General features: G+C 42.4%; 1 pseudogene; it reads left to right on the forward strand.

The window, feature by feature from the left end:
* LOC145398653 (cytochrome P450 2L1-like) overlaps window positions 1-17500 on the forward strand; it is an 87363-nt pseudogene that overhangs the window by 23513 nt on the left and 46350 nt on the right.

The raw sequence follows: 17500 nt of genomic DNA on the forward strand, positions 1-17500 counted from the left end.
TAGATGTACAGCTTAGAAGGTCATTGATGAATAAAAGGAAGAGAGTTGGTGATAGGACAGAGCCCTGAGGAACACCACTGTTAATAGATCTAGGAGAAGAATGATGGCCGTCTACAACAGCGGCTATAGAACGACCAGAAAGGAAGATAAGAGATGAAGGCACAGATAGAAGGATAGAAACCGTAAGAGGGCAGTTTGGAAATTAAAGATTTATGCCAGACTCGATCGAAAGCCTTTGAGATGTCAAGTGCAATGGCAAAGCTTTCGCCAAAGTCCCGAAAGGAGGATGACCAGGGGTCTGAAAGGTAGGTGAGAAGATCGCCAGTGAAGTGTCCCTGACGGAACCCATACTGGCGATCAGAGAGAAGGTTGTGATAGGAAAGATGCTTTACAATTTTTCTATTAAGAATTGACTCGAAAACTTTTGAGATACAGGATGTTAAAGCAATTGGACGATAGTTAGAGGGTTGGGAATGGTCACCCTTCTTTGGGACTGGCTGAATGAGAGCAAACTTCCAGCAAGAAGGAAAGGTGCAATTTGATAGACAAAGGCGAAAGAATTTTTCTAGGCAGGGTGTAAGCACAGAAGCACAGTTCTTGAGAACAACAGGAGGGACTCCATATGCCTTATTAGTACTGAGGCCTGTGATAGCAGAAAATATATCAGCCGAAGAAATTTTAATGTCAGCTAAGAGGAAGTCAGAAGGGGGAAGTGATGGAGGAACAGCACCGGAATCGTCTAAGGTGGAATTCGAGGAGAAAGTCTGAGTGAAGAGATCTGCTTTATCAGTAGAAGAAATAGCTACAGAGCCATCAGAGTAGAAAAGAGGAGGGAAGGATGATGAGGTAAAGTTGTTAGAAAGGTTTTTGGCAAGGTGCCAGAAGGAGCGGGAAGAATTTGATTTAGAGAGCATTTAGTATGGATGAAATTATTTTTAGCAGAGCGAAGAACAGACTTAGCACGATTCCGGGCAGAAACGTATAAAAGATGTAATTCAGGGGTGGGTTGGCTCCGGTACCTTTTATAGGCCCTCTCCTTGTTGCGGACAGCATAAGAACAAGCATTATTAAACCAAGGCTTTCGTGTATCAAAGGATATGAGAAAGGAATGTATGCTTCCATGCCTGAGAGAATAACCTCCGTAATGCGCAAGGCACACCCAGATGGCTCCCAGCCATGGAAGCAATAATCATTCCATGGAAAATCAAAGAAGTACTGCCTGAGAGCCTCCCAATCCGCAGCTCCTAAGTGCCACAGATGACATTTCTTTGGAGGGACCTCAGGCCGTACCTGAGTGATAGGACAGATTAAGGTGATAAGGTTGTGGTCGAAGGAGCCCAATGGAGAGAAACGATTAATAGTGTAAGCAAAAGGATTAGTTATAAGATAGAGGTCAAGTATGTTGGACCTGTCTCCAAGGTGGTCAGGGATGCAGGTAGGGTGCTGTACAAGCTGCTCTGGGTCATTAAGGATAGGAAAGGTGTAGGCTTGTTCACCGGGTGGATTAGTGAAAGGACAGGAGAACCAAAGGTGGTGGTGAACATTGAAATCTCCTAGAATGGAGATTTCAGAGAAAGGAGAAATGGATAGAATGTGTTCCATCGTAGAAGTAAGATAGTCAAAGAATTTTTGATAGTCAGTAGAATTAGGAGATATATAAACAGTGCAGATATATTTAGTCAGAGAATGACAGGAAAGCCGAAGCCAGAGTGTAGAGAATTCAGAAGAATCGAGTTCAGGAACACGAGAGCAAGATAAGTTGTTGCGTATATATACACTAGAGCCACCTTTGGCTTTGAAATGAGTATAGAGAAAGTAGGAGGATACAGAAAAGGGTCTGCTGTCAGTTGCCTCAGACAACTGAGTCTCAGTTAGAAAAAGAAGATGAGGTTTAGAGGAGAGGTGGTGCTCAACAGGGCAAAAGTTAGAGGAAAGGCCACGAATGTTGCAGAAATGAATAAGAAGAGAGTTAGACAGTGGTTCCAGGCATCCTGAGTCGTCACAGGGAGAGGGGTAGAAGGTGGGTGCATTTGTGGTCCTCTCCCCCTGGGAACTCCGAGGCTATGTTATTCAATGCCATTTTTTAATTTTGAAAAGGAAGTGTGGTGTGTACTGTGCATGTAGCTTGGTGTTGGTAGTTAGAGAAACTTGTATTTGAGAGCATGCTGGCCTACTTTCTATGTTACTGAGACACTGGAAAAGTTCAGCAAAGGGGGATGGTCAGGACCTAGTCCCGAGGGCTGATGAAACGGGAGCTCCAGCTCTCCCTGCCATCAGCTTTCCATCCACCCTGGGAGTACTGCCCTATTCGACTGGTGCTACAGTCTACTCCTCAAATAAATATATATATATATATATATATATATATATATATATAATCCCTCTAATATCCGAACGCCCAATATCCGAACATCCCCACTAACTAGACATAATCGTCCCGGGATCCAATATTCCCAAAATGGTCCGAAAACTGCTAAAAATTCGAAAAGAAAACGAATTTTTCCCGCCCGTAATTTGAACTTGGTGCGCGCGGCGCGGGACAGCTTTGTGTTGGCGCATCATTCCTCCGACGTCCGATAGAGTGCCACTACATCCTCCCCACTTTCCGCCTGTCTCTCGTCACGAGTGCACGCTCGTCGTCATGGCTGCCCACATGCTCGCTTTTGTGGAGGTTCCTTACCTGCTGCAGGCACTCCTGCTGCTCTCATGCCTCTTATTAGTGTGTGTGATGATGGCCCCGCTGCCTGAGAAGAGGAAGAGAGTGGTGTTGACTCTGGAGAAGAAACAGGAGATATTGGAGAAAGTAGATGCGGGGTGGTCTTCTTCCCGCATCCTCCGCGAGTTCAACCTGGCCCGATCTACTTTGTTCGATATCAAGAGATCCCGAGACAAACTCATGCAGTACACGGCTAACTTCTCGTTGAGAAGCAAACGCAACGTGGAGAGGAAGGTGATGTTTACTCCCAAGTTTGCTGAAATTGACCGCTCCACATTGATTTGGTATCGACAGCAACTTGCTGCTGGTGTGATGGTACATGGTACGGAGCTGAAGGCTGCTGGTGAGAAGTTCGCCAGGCTTCACAACGCCCTAGACTTCAAGGCATCCGAGGGTTGGCTCTTCGCGTTCAAGTTACGGCATGGCCTTACCAACCGTAAAGCTCATGGCGAAGCTTTGGACGCTAACGAGGATAGAGTTGACGAATTTTGGCACAAGGTGAAGAGCTTGATCGACAGGGAGGGCCTCATTCTCGGTCAAGTCTACAATGCTGTCGAAACTGGTTTATTCTATCGCTCTTTGTCAACAAACACTCTAGCCGAGGAGACGGAGAAGTGTGTACCTGGCCGCAAGCTCTCCAAGCAACGGATATCTGCTTTGTGTTGTGCCAATGCTAATGGCATGCACCGGCTTAAGGCCGTTATTGTTGGCCATGCAAAGCAGCCTCGGTGTCTTCGTGGGGTGATAGATGTCCTTCCTGTCATCTGGTACCATTCTTTGAAGGCATGGTTTACAGCCCAGATCTTCAAAGACTGGTTCCACTGCCACTTCGTCAAGGAGGTCATACATTACTAGACAAAGACACTGGGAATCCCGCACGACCAAGTAAAGGCCCTCCTTCTCCTCGACAATGCACCTGCCCACCCGTGCGACAAGGACTTGGTGGCTGAGATTGGCCAGATTAGGTGCATGTTTCTGCCACCTAATGCGACTGCTCTCATCCAACCAATGGACCAAGGAGTGATCGTGGCAACAAAGCGCCTATACTGAAGGAAGTTCCTGGACGAGGTGATCGTTGTTCTTGAGGATGAGGACGAGCGCAGGGAGGGACGAGACATGCGAGGCCAGCGGACTTTGGAAAACCTTCGCTGCTACAACATCAAGTCTGCAATCTACAACTGGGCCAGTGCATGGAAGGAAGTCCCTGTCAAGACTCTAGAAAATGGTTGGTCTCGTCTGCTCCTCGGAACGGATGTGGAGTACGATTTTCTAGGTTTTGATGTGGATGACTTCCATGCACGGCTATGTACGCATGGCGACAATGTTGATGTGGACGATGTGCGTGAGTGGTTGGATGACGACGAGGGCGATCCTGGGTATCAGACATTGTCTGATACCGAGATCGCATCTTCAGTTACAGGTGTCAGTACCCAGCTTGAAGATTCCGACGAGGATGGCGACGATGATGCGGACTCCTCTCAACATGACATTACTCCAGCCATCTCCAAGCTGAGCACACTCTGGGAACACCTAGAGTTCGTTCTCGACTACCTGGAACACCCGGACTACGACAGGGAGATGGGGCCCTTGGGACTTGTGGAGGAAGTGCGTGCTTTCAGGCAGCGCATCATCAATCGTCAGAATCGTCGGTCCTTGTGTCAATCAACGATTGACAGCTTTTTCAGGCCCGTGACCCCCGCTGTGCCCAGCCCTGGCTCCACTCTGTTGCCACCCCAAGACAGGCCCTCATGCTCCGAGCCACAGCCCAGCACGTCAGCCACGGTGGAGTCACCGCTCGATGTGAGTTTGTGTCTGTCTTCAGAGTCATCTGCAGTGGGTACGCCATCACCACGACCCAGCGACGCATCCCTAGGTCACCTGCCAGTGATACTCTCAGACTCTGACAGTGATTAAACAGCAAGAACTTCTCCACTAGACCACATGGGAATTTACAGTGTTGTGCAGTGAAAAAAACTGTGTTGTGTTAAGGATTTACAGTTGTGAGTGAGAATACAATTTTCGAACAAAATTTAACGTAAATAGACTTGTTTGTCTTTGCTTTAGAAAATGGTTAGAAGAGTGGTAAAAGTTGAATTGCAGAGTGCAACACTTAGTAAGTTACAATGGAACATAAGTTAGACAAGAGTGCGCACTCTGAAGAGAACGGACTTCTGAGTGCAATTGACTAAGTTTAGTGCAAGACATCATGAACAGTGTACTGCAAGTGCTTCAGGAAATCCTTCTTACTGTCAGAGTCCGAGAGGAGGCGGTTATTCATCAAGATAGCCATGGACTTGCTGTAAGCAGGCAGAATGTTTCATACTGTACTTTTTTCCATACTATACTTACCTCAAACACCTCATTTCACTCTTTAATGTCCTTTATTGGTGTGAATAGGGTGTTAGGAGCTATGCATGTGCAGTACGAAGGTGTTTTTCTGAGTTAAGCTAGGTTAGAGTCCATAAGTACCAGTCCAGGAGCCAGGCACTTGTAAGTACCCAGAATGTCGAATATTGTATGAACCTACCTCAAAATCCTCATTTTATGCTTCTTTTGCATTTATTTCAGTCTTTTATGTGCCTTATTGGTGTGATTTGGGTCTTAAATAGGTGCTATGCATTTCCAGAGGGAGTTGTATAGGTGTTACTCTGAGTTAGGGTCCATAAGTACAAGTCCATAAGCTGGGGCCCAATATCCAGACAGGACCACTATCCGGACCTGCCTATGGCTCTATTACGTCGGATATTGGAGGGATTACTATATATACTGTATATATATATATATATATATATATATATATATCTATATATACATATATATATATATATATATATATATATATATATATATAAATATATATATATATATATATATATATATATATATATATATATATATATATATATATATATATATATATATATATATATATATATATATATATATTTTTACATAGCCTATGATTTCATCACCCTTTGCGTAATTCTAACGTACAGTATGCTGCATGTTTGATCATGAGCGTGTTCTACCTCTCTCCCCCTTCTACTCTTATAGTAGAGTAAGTCGTTCTTTCTGTTGTTCGGAGCAGGATTGTCAACTCTTTGTCCCCTATGGCTTCATTTGCGCGTCCTTCTTACAAGTTGTATCAAGCTCTGCCGGCCCCTATATAATGAGCTCAGTCTCTACATTAATTGCCACTTAGATCTACTCCTCATTTTGTTCACATCTCTGTCCTCCCCTGTACAGTTGTTATTATTGTGAGTGCTCAGGAAGTCTCCAACCATCTAGCAGCTATGTAATTTGAGTATAACTATTGTTGCATTTTTTCTTGTGCTGTGTGGCGTGGGGTGTTGGTTCTTGGGCCTGGTGGAGTTTTTGTGATTCATGTGTTTTGGGTGTCAGCCCTTATTAATAATATTTTGTATCTATAATAATATATCTTGCATTCACTGAGTATTATCTGGTATTGTCATTTTATCAGGGCTGACTTAGATAAATTTACTCTTGCTAATTTCGTGTTAATAGAGGCTATTGCAGTTAACCATATATTTAACTTGTTTTTTGCCATTACATTATCCTTATGAATCCTGAATGTTTTGTTGTTAGTTTGAGCATTAAACTTTAACTTGTAATTTTACCTAACTCTTTGTTTTGAACCTGGAACTTTGCGGGACAGTTTTCTCTGTTCCTTAACATAAATTTGGCGACCTCTTATCAGGATATTCAGGATATTATCATAAGGATATTGCTTGATATTTTGCGACTGTGATTTATTCATGATGTCTACTATTACTACACTTGATGAAGCCAAATATTTTTTGTTAAATGTGCAAACAGTGTGTGATGTAGAAAACAGAACAAAGAATGAACTTAAGCTTGTTGCTCAACAATTGGGAATTGCAGTTCACTTTCATCATTCTAAAGATCAAATTGTTGGCATGATTAATAAAAGCTTGTTTAATGTAACTCCCCCAAATCAGCAAACGCAGATTGAAATAGCTAAGTTACAGCTAGCTCTGCAGGAGGCTCGTGTTAAGGAAGCTGAGTTTCAGGCTCGTGCTAAGGAGGCTGAGTCTCAGGCTAAGGAGGCGGAGGCGGAGGCTCAGGCTCGTATTCAGGAGGCTGAATTTCAGGCAAATGCTCGTATTCAGGAGGCACAGGCAAAAGCTCAGGCACAAATTGAACTAGCTAGGATTCAGGCAGCCCATGAGTATCGCATGAAACAAGGTGGAACTGGATCATCTAGCTCTGATGATTTTGATGTGGCTAAAAATGTTAAACTTGTCCCTCCTTTTAAAGAATCTGATTTAAGAAAGTATTTTCAGTTGTTTGAGAGGGTAGCTACAGGTTTTAATTGGCCCAAAAAGTATTGGCCAGTACTCCTTCAAACTGTTCTCACCGGTAAAGCTCAAGTAACTTATGTATCTTTGCCTCAGGATCAATCTGATAATTATGATGTAGTTAAGAGCTTGATTTTTAAGGCCTATGAGCTTGTTCCTGAAGCCTATAGAGTAAAATTTAGGACAACTTATAAGCAAGATAAGCAATCCCATGTTGAGTATGCAAAAATCAAAGAAGATCTGTTAGAGCAGTGGTTAAATTCTAAGAATGTGGATTCTGATTTTGACAAATTTAAGCAGATGATTTTGCTGGAGGACTTCAAAAGGTGTATTAATAAAGATGTAAGCCTATATCTTGATGAGAGAAGAATAGATAATTTGTCTGATGCTGCAGTTTTAGCTGATGAATATGTTCTCACTCACAAGAGATATTCTAGAGAAAAAAGGAAAGCTGAGAGTAAGTACGGTGCCTCTGCTCAGAGTACAGGTAACAGGAAAGAGAATAAAGATGATGTTTCTCAGGAAGTAAATACCAGCTTCACCTCTAGATTTCAGAAAAGTAAATGTACTTATTGAAGTAAGCTTGGTCATACTACGGAGAAATGTTTCAGGAGACAGCGTGATGTGAACAAAAAGGAGTCTTTAAATACTCAGTCAATTGGTCTAGTGTCCATCCTTGAGAGTTCCCAGAATTCTTTAACTGTGTTAACTGAACCTGCTTTGAGGGGTAAATTAAATTCTCATGATGGAGCTCCTCTTTTGAGCAGTAACGTGGGTGACACTCTCAAGAGATCATGTGCTAATTTCCTGTCTGAAGGTTTTGTCAGTCCTCTGGACAGTAATGACAGGAAATCAGTTAAAATATATCGTGATACAGGTGCTTGCCAATCCCTTATGCTGACCAGTGTTCTAGGCTCTAATGTTAATTCCTCTGATGAAACTGTAATCTTACAAGGTGTAGGGAATAATTACTTCTCTGTCCCTCTGTGCAGAGTGAATTTAGAGTCTTTTGTTAATGGTTCCGTTATGGTTGGGTTGGTTGAGACACTCCCAATGTCAGGTGTAACTTTCTTACTTGGAAATGATATTGGTGGAAGTCAAGTGTGTTCAGCTCCTCAGTTGTCTAGTGAGCCAGTGGCTGCGACCCAGGATTGTGATGTCCCTGATGTGTTCTCTGCATGTGCTGTCACTAGGGCTAAGTCTAAAGTTACTGGTGACTTAGAGGATAATGATGATGATGATGTTATCCTAGCTGACACTTTTCTTGCTAATTTGGACCACTCACCAGATGAGGCAGTACCCCGTAGTGTTGATAATTTGTCTCGTCAAGAGTTGGTTGAGTTGCAGGTTGCTGGCCCTGAGTTGAAAGGTCTAGCTAACTCTGCTTGCAGTGAGGAAGAGTCAGCCGGTGCTTCTACTTGTTATTATATAAAGTCAGGAGTACTTATGAGGAAGTGGAGACCCCCAACAGCATCAGCCGACTGTGAATGGGAGGTTGTACATCAAGTTGTCATCCCTCGTGTTTGTAGGCAGGATATCATTAGAGTGGCTCATGATTCCAGTTTGACAGGACACCTTGGAGTGAGGAAGACTGTGGCACGCATTTTGAAACACTTCTACTGGCCAGGTATCTTCAGGGATGTTTCCTGGTATTGTAAGTCTTGTCACACCTGTCAAGTTGTGGGGAAGTGTAATCAGACCGAAAAGGTTGCACCTCTAGTTCCCATTCCTCCTTTTGAGGCGCCATTCACCCGTGTGTTGGTGGATATTGTGGGCCCTCTTGCTAAGACTTCTTCAGGATTTTCTTATGTGTTGACCCTGATTGATATGGCTACTCGTTATCCTGAAGCCATTCCACTTAGAAATATCTCAGCAAAGAACGTGGTTAAGGAAATGCTAGGGTTCTTCACAAAGTTTGGTCTGCCCAAGGAGGTACAGTCAGACCAGGGAAGTAATTTCATGTCAAATGTTTTCAAGCAGTCTCTGAAAGAGCTGGGCATCACCCAGATCACGTCTTCAGCTTACCATCCCCAGACCCAAGGAGCGTTGGAGAGATATCATCAAACACTCAAATCGATGCTCAAGAAATACTGTTTGGAACATCAGAAAGACTGGGATAAAGGTCTTCCATTTGTTGTATTTGCCGCAAGAGAATCTCCAAATGAATCACTGGGCTTCTCACCTTTTGAACTACTGTTTGGCCATGAAGTAAGAGGACCCCTTAAGCTACTCAAGGAATGCTGGCTGTCGGAGGAAGATGACATAAACCTGCTGGAGTATGTGATGAAGTTCAAAGAACGGCTGTCCACTGCTTTACAGCTGGCGCGAGAGAATTTAGGAGCTGCTCAGGAGAAGATGAAGACTTGGTATGATAAGAAGTCCAGGTTACGCCACTTTCAGCCAGGAGATCAGGTTTTGATTCTGCTACCGGTGCATGGGCAACCTCTTCAAGCCAAGTTTAGTGGTCCTTATTTCGTGGAGAAGAAACTCAGTGATGTCAACTATGTCATCGCCACACCAGATCGTAGAAAGAACAAGCAACTTTGTCACATCAACATGCTAAAGTTATATCACAGGGGGACGAAAATAACCCTGTCTGCACTGTAGCTGTTCCACCCGAGTCTGCAAGTGAAGTTCTCCCATGCAGCATGAGCCTGAGTGATAGTTTGGGGAAGAATCCTGATATCATGAATGATCTCCAGACTAAGCTTTCTCATCTACCTCCCGAGGAAAGGCAGGAGTTTTCGGCATTACTGCAGGAGTACCCGCAAGTGTTCCGTGCCACTCCAGGAAGAACCACTGTGTTGATGCATGATGTCGATGTTGGAGACGCAAAGCCAATTAAATTGCCTCCTTACCGTGTGAACCCAGTGAAAGTTCCTCTCATCCAGAAGAAGCTTGGCTACCTGTTGGACCACAAGATGATTGAGCCCTGTCAGAGCGAGTGGAGTGCTCCTGTCACTCTAGTCCCTAAGCCAGGTGGGTCACAGCGGCTTTGCATCGACTACAGACGTGTTAATCAGATAACCAAAACAGACACTTACCCTCTCTCTCGCATGGAAGATTGCATAGACAAGATCGGAAAGGCTAGGTACATAAGTAAGTTTGATTTGTTAAAGGGATACTGGCAAGTACCTATGACTGAACGTGCTAGGGAGATCTCATGTTTTGTAACACTAGGAAAGACTTTTGCATGTTCCATAATGCCATATGGTATGAAGAATGCACCAGCCACATTTCAGAAGCTCATGAATGTTGTAACAGAGGGTTTGGCAGGTTGTGTTGTTTATATTGATGATGTATTAATCTTCAGTGACAACTGGAAAGATCACCTATGCCATGTCAGTAAATTTCTTGAGCGTTTGGTTCAGGCTAATCTTGTAGCTAATTTATCAAAGTGTGAGTTTGGTCAAGCTAAAGTTCAGTACCTTGGGTATGTAATTGGTGATGGACATGTTGCACCACCAGCAGCTAAGGTTCAGGTTATAAGTGATCTTCCCAGACCTAAAAGTAGGAAAGAGCTACAAAGATTTTTGGGAATGGTAGGTTATTACCGGAGATTTGTTCTTAACTTTTCAATTCTTGTATCACCACTTACAGACCTACTGAAAAAGGGAGTTAAATTTGTCTGGACCGATAACTGTGAATCCTCTTTCAGCAAACTTAAAGCTATCCTATTAAGTCAGCCAGTGCTCGCTACTCCAAATTTTGCTAAGCCTTTTAAGATGGCTGTTGATGCAAGTGATACAGGAGCTGGGGCTGTTTTGCTGCAAGAGGATGATCAGGGTATTGAACATCCTGTATCTTATTACAGTAAGAAGTTCACTCCATCTCAAAAGAACTACTCAACTATTGAGAAAGAGCTTTTGGCCTTGATTTTGGGTTTACAGCATTTTTCATTCAATTTGTGTTCTGATTTTGACCCCATAGTCATTTATACCGATCATAACCCACTGAAATTCCTTAGTAAGTTTAAAGATAAAAATCAGAGATTGACAAGATGGAGTCTACTTCTTCAGGAGTATTCATTAGACATACAACATGTCAAGGGGAAAGAAAATGTTATTGCAGATTGCTAATCTAGACTTTAGACAGATTGTTTTAGAGTAATAAGAAATTTCCTTTGTAAATTTCTTTTTCTTTGTGGGGAGGTGTTACATAGCCTATGATTTCATCATCCTTTGTGTAATTCTAACGTACAGTATGCTGCATGTTTGATCACGAGCGTGTTCTACCTCACTCCCCCCTTCTACTCTTATAGTAGATTAAGTCGTTCTTTCTGTTGTTCGGAGCAGGATTGTCAACTCTTTGTCCCCTATGGCTTTATTTGCGCGTCCTTCTTACAAGTTGTATCAAGCTCTGCCGGCCCCTATATAATGAGCTCAGTCTCTACATTAATTGCCACTTAGATCTACTCCTCATTTTGTTCACATCTCTGTCCTCCCCTGTACAGTTGTTATTATTGTGAGTGCTCAGGAAGTCTCCAACCATCTAGCAGCTGTGTAATTTGAGTATAACTGTCGTTGCATTTTTCTTGTGCTGTGTGGCGTGGAGTGTTGGTTCTTGGGCCTGGTGGGTTTTTTGTGATTCATGTGTTTTGGGTGTCAGCCCTTATTAATAATATTTTGTATCTGTAATAATATATCTTGCATTCACTGAGTATTATCTGGTATTGTCATTTTATCAGGGGTGACTTAGATAAATTTACTCTTGCTAATTTCGTGTTAATAGAGGCTATTGCAGTTAACCATATATTTAACCTGTTTTTTGCCATTATATTATACTTATGAGTCCTGAATGTTTTGTTGTTAGTTTGAGCATTAAACTTTAACTTGTAATTTTACCTAACTCTTTGTTTTGAACCTGGAACTTTGGGGGACAGTTTTCTCTGTTCCGTAACAATATATATATATATATATATATATATATATATATATATATATATATATATATATATATATATATATACATATACAATATATATATATATATATATATATATATATATATATATATATATATATATACTGTATATATATATATATATATATATATATATATATATATATATATATATATATATATATATATATATATATATATATCCATCATCCAGTCCTACATTGCCCCATGAGGAGCGTAGGAGCCCGAGGCTAGGCAGTTAGTCCCGACATTTAAGTTGAGAGTGACCAGCCTCACTCATCCCTGAGTGGCATTACATGAGCAATCAACCCCAACCATCCCTTGGATGTAAACCTTCATCGGCTGAATCCGATTGGAGCGCAATAATTACCCACTAAACTACCAGGCGCCAAAATTTGGTTATATGGTTACCACCCAGCGTAGTAAATGGTTTCCTGGTGCACAGGAAACCATTTGGCTTGTCACTCCGTGTAGAGTCACCCACAAGCTGAAGGAAGTGGAAAGAATGAAGGAAAGAAAGACAGAAGAGGGAGAGTAAAGTCACCCGTAGGCAGAAGGACAAGGAAAGAATGAAGGAAAGAAAGACAGTAGAGAATGGAAGGAAAGAAGGATGGAGAGGAAAGGGCAGACACCCGAGAGCAGCAGTACATCGAGTGAGTGGATGGTGAGCGCCCTCACGTACCACAGTATATATATATATATATATATATATATATATATATATATATATATATATATATATATATACCTGATTTGTACTTTGATCACTGGTAATAAAAGCTCTAGCACTCATTCGAGCTGATCGTTTTCATACTTTGAACAGAATATTGCTTAAGAAATCATAGTTCTGATTAAGTTAACTAGAGGGAAACACTGGCTAACAAAAACAAAAGATGCTGTGGAACTCAGACAAATAAATGTAGTTTCATTCATACTGGTACTCCATAACCGCTGTATCAACTAAAATTAAAAAAAAAAAAAAAAAAAAAAAAAAAAAATCAATTCTAGTTAAATATATACGCTGTCAGTAATTTTGCATTCCATGACAGTAATGTATGTTCATAAAAGGAGATTAAGTCTTCTTGCTTTTCTTTTTGAGAACCGATCCAGAATTATGTCCGGATGACGCAGACTCACCACGATTCTCTCTCTCTCTCTCTCTCTCTCTCTCTCTCTCTCTCTCTCTCTCTCTCTCTCTCTCTCATGTGATTTATTTATTTATTTATTTATTTATTTATTTTTAAAGATTTATTATCATTTTTTTAGCCCCATACAGTTTCAAGACCCTAAAAGAGGGGACGGCCGCCTCCTCCGCCCCCCCTCCCCTCTTCGCTACGCCCCTGCTTTTTACCAACCAAAGTAGGATTAGCTGTATGCTAATCCAGTCTCCTAACAGGAGTGTTTACTTGGGGGGATAGAGAGAGTTTCTCGGTACCCTGTAGAATACCACAACAGATCTAGGACACATAACCACTCATTAGGGAAACAAATGCCAGGTCAAAGCGTCCAAGTACTGTACCAGTTTTAGGTGACAGTAGGTTATCTAACTAATATTGTCTTCACTATGAGTAAATATTTACTCATCATAAGTTACACATCGTTTCACACAAGCTATGCGCGGGATTACTAATTAAATAATTGTCACCTAAAATCTTATTATGGCATCAGGTCCTTTCAATGACATCCTGTAGCTGTGCGGCATGAGTACTCGTACGGTACCTTCAAGGACCAGCCCCAGACCAGCTGTCTGACCATCACCGCAGCACAAACTACCACCTGACCAGTAAACCAGTCCAGCTATGTTTCTTCAAATTCACAATGGTATTTTTTCAGTTACGGAAGGAAATACAAATTATCAACATTCTCTTCCTCAGATTATTCTCTTTACAAATTTATACATCTGTATATATATATATATATATATATATATATATATATATATATATATATATATATATCACTAAAATAGTTTTTCAGGGGCATGTCCAGCCACCTTCCTTTCGATTCAGCGATGTTATGTCTTGCTTGCATATTATGTTGACGTTCTGTACGAGTAGTCGTCTGGTAGCTCGATTGTCAGACTTACTATCAACACGTCATCCATAACACCATGACTGTCGGGACGAAGCCGAGGTTACATGTGGTACACCGTATAGGGTCATTCTAATGGAAGGTGATAGAGAAATGTTGAGCACCAAATTATCTCGTTAATTCCTGCGTTAGCAATTAATCTACCGTTAAGAGGAAGTAAACAGCTTGGGTAAATCAGACTGAATATTACAAACCCAAAAATTTAAAGTCATATCAATTGACGCCTCAATAATGTAGCGAATGTTATGGTCTCTTCATTTTTATCTGTGCTACTAGTCAATCAACGTAAAGCAGGAATAAGTAAACATTTTGTAAATTCATTACAGAAAACAATGATTCCTTCCCCCTTGACAGTGAAAAATGAAGACATCAAAACTTCACAGTTAACCGGCTCAAGTCTGCATGCTATGGATATGACCAGACAACAACCCCCCATCCAGTAAAGGCGGAAAGCAACACGCGCCCTCCACCTTGACTATTGTAGATTGGTTTGTCCGGGACTGCACATATGCAAAAAACTGCGAACCGTAAGAAAAAACGTTTTTAGCGAAACTTTGCGGGGTTCCAGTAACTGACACTCCACATTTGCTCCTTAATGTTCTGTCATCTTATGAAGTGTTTTGACCACCAACTGTGTAGTGGCTTCACGTCCCCTGCATGGCGCTAGCATTTGTATTACTTATTACCAGGAAACACAGATGATTTATATCAGAAAATGAAGATTGTGAACAAACAACAGAGAAGAGGATATGTTACTTTACATGAAGACAAATAGTGGAGAAGGTTTGTGAGAAAGACTACAAGGTGTTTATGGCACTTATAGATCTGGAAAAAGCATACGACAGTATAGACAGAGGAGGATTGTGGAAGGTCTTGCGTTTGTACTGTGTAGAAGGTAAGCTGTTATAGGTGCCATCAGTAGTTTTTATGATGGTAGTGAAGCATATGTAAAGGTAAATGGGCATCTAAGTGACTGGTTCACGATCGGTGTGGGCGTGCGACAAGGTTGTGATGTCCCCATGGTTATTCAATGTATATATATGAAGAAGTAAAAATACGAGTAACGGAGAGGGTGATGGCGTTGGTAATGAATCGTGATGGATGGAATATCTCAAATTTGTTGTATGCTGATGATGCAGTACTACTTGCAAATACCGGACAAGAACTTGGTAGACTAGTGAGGAGTTTTGCTGATGTCTGTCAGCGTCGTGCCTTGAGAGTAAATTTAGCAAAGAGTAAAGAGATGGTTATTGAGAGAGAAGGTGGCTCCCAGAGTGATATTACAGTGAATGGAGAGAGACTGGAACTGGTGAGATAGTTCAAATACCTGAGTACAGAGATAGAAAAAGGAAAATGTGCAAAAGAAGTGGAAAGTGGAATGACACAAGGAGGGAAAGTAGCTGATGCAATGAAGGCCTTGATAAGAAACAGGGGCTTGAGTGTTGCAGCTGCACGAGACTTACATGAAGGAGTGTTATCGCTAACTTTAATATATGAAAGTGAGACTATGGTGTGGTATGAAAATGAAAAGTCAGGAGTAAGAGCAGTGGGGATGGGACTGCTGTGGAATGTATGGGGAGTACAAAGAGTGGACAGGATAAGAAATAATGTGACTCATGAAAGATGTGGAGTGAGGAAGTCTGTGGACACCAGAACCGAAGAGAGTGTACTGAGATGATATGGTCATGTGGAGAGAATGGATAACAATAGAGTGGTGAAAAAGGCATATTGGAGCGAATTTGAAGTGGGTGGAGGCAAGGTAGGCCAAGGAGAAGGTGGAGAGATATGGTGGATGAGTGTGTGAGGAAGAGAGGTTTAGAAGTCAGTGAGACTAGGGGCCTGACAAGAGATCGAGCTGGGTGGATGAGTATTGTGAGGTGAAGCGCATGATCAGGGATTTGGCACCCTTTTTTAATGTGACTGCGTCCGGACTGACTCAATCGGATAGGTTTATGTGAAGCTACGGTAAGTGGTGAATGTTTTTGGCGTATCAGATACAGCTAGGATTCCGGGGGCGTGAATGGTGAGGGAATGGAAGATTTGTCCATTGCACTGGGCAAATTTGGGCTGTGTGGACGTTGCTACTCCTCACCCTGCCCTAGGGTGGGAAAGGAGGTCTAGATGATAATGATGACTCCTGATGAAATGGTCCGTATATTGCGCCCAAGCTGTGGTGATTTGCTGTGGCTCAATCTGCTGGTGTGAGTATGGCAGACAATTCGGCTTCTTCATGAATTTTATCAGCCCAACAACCAGTGAACGTAAAGAAACAAAACAGACGCCATAAAGCAAGAAAAGGATTATGGGAAGCACAAAGCAATGCAGGGTAGATATTGATAACGCTCACTGAGGCATCCCCACATCATACGTAAACCAAGAGGAGAAGGGGTAAATATATGGACCATCCATTAATTTGCTGAGACAGTCACACTCAGCAGTAAGAACAAGTTAGTGTTGGCGTGTTAGAGGATATGTGACATTTATCTCTGGGGGTGTATTGGATAGAACGCCTTACTCAGAATGATAGCTTTACATCGGTTTGATCCCAAAAGAGGTGACTGGAGTTTTTCTGATCATATAAAGCCGTCAAAGGCAGTAGGATGGTCAACTACCCGTAATTTGCTGGGCTACAGTACCCAAGCTTCGGGTTCCATCACTTCAATGGAAGTAGAATAGGATAGCTGTTCCTCTCCCACTCCCCTTTTATTTGTATTTAATCCAAAAATGTCTCCAAGGCTGATGAGATGTCATCCTTAACTTTCAGTATCTCGTCCACAGGAGTTATTTCCAGCAGTGGTCTGCGTTGGCACAACCAGGACCCACCTATAGGTGGGTCCTGGGCACAACAACAGGCGGTTCACTCTGCGGCAGCTGCGGGACCTAGGCATTGGGCAAGTCAAAACTGGTGGCGGCAGTGCACACACAGGCCACGCAGCTCGTGCAAGAGCTCAGGAAACAGGCAGGCAGACCAGCGCCACTGCCTCATGCACTTATCGTTTCTATCGTCAATATCATCTGGCAGATGGTAGGAGGTGAGACAGTTTTAAAATCACAGGCTTTCTCCACGAGTTATATCTGGTCCTGTACAGTACTATGAAACTGATGGGTAAGTGGAGCCTGATCCTGGATGGAATATATATATATATATATATATATATATATATATATATATATATATAACTATTGCCAGACGCCTCAATCCCGTTTGGGGTGGCCACAAACAAATCGCCTCCAAGTCGCCCTGTCCCCCGCCATTTCACTGCCCTGCTCCCAACTCACACCCCCCTCTCTCATATACCTCTCCACCCCATCCCTCCATCTCATCCTCGGCCTCCCCCTCCCTCTTCCCCCTCCACCTCACTCACATACACTCTCTTCGTCAGTCTTTCACCCTCCATCCTCTCCACATGGCCAAACCACCTCAGTGTGT

The sequence above is a fragment of the Coenobita brevimanus genome, chromosome 46 (assembly GCF_032717465.1).
Source record: "Coenobita brevimanus isolate Jiangsu-jjx chromosome 46, ASM3271746v2, whole genome shotgun sequence".
Taxonomy (NCBI): Eukaryota; Metazoa; Arthropoda; class Malacostraca; order Decapoda; family Coenobitidae; genus Coenobita; species Coenobita brevimanus.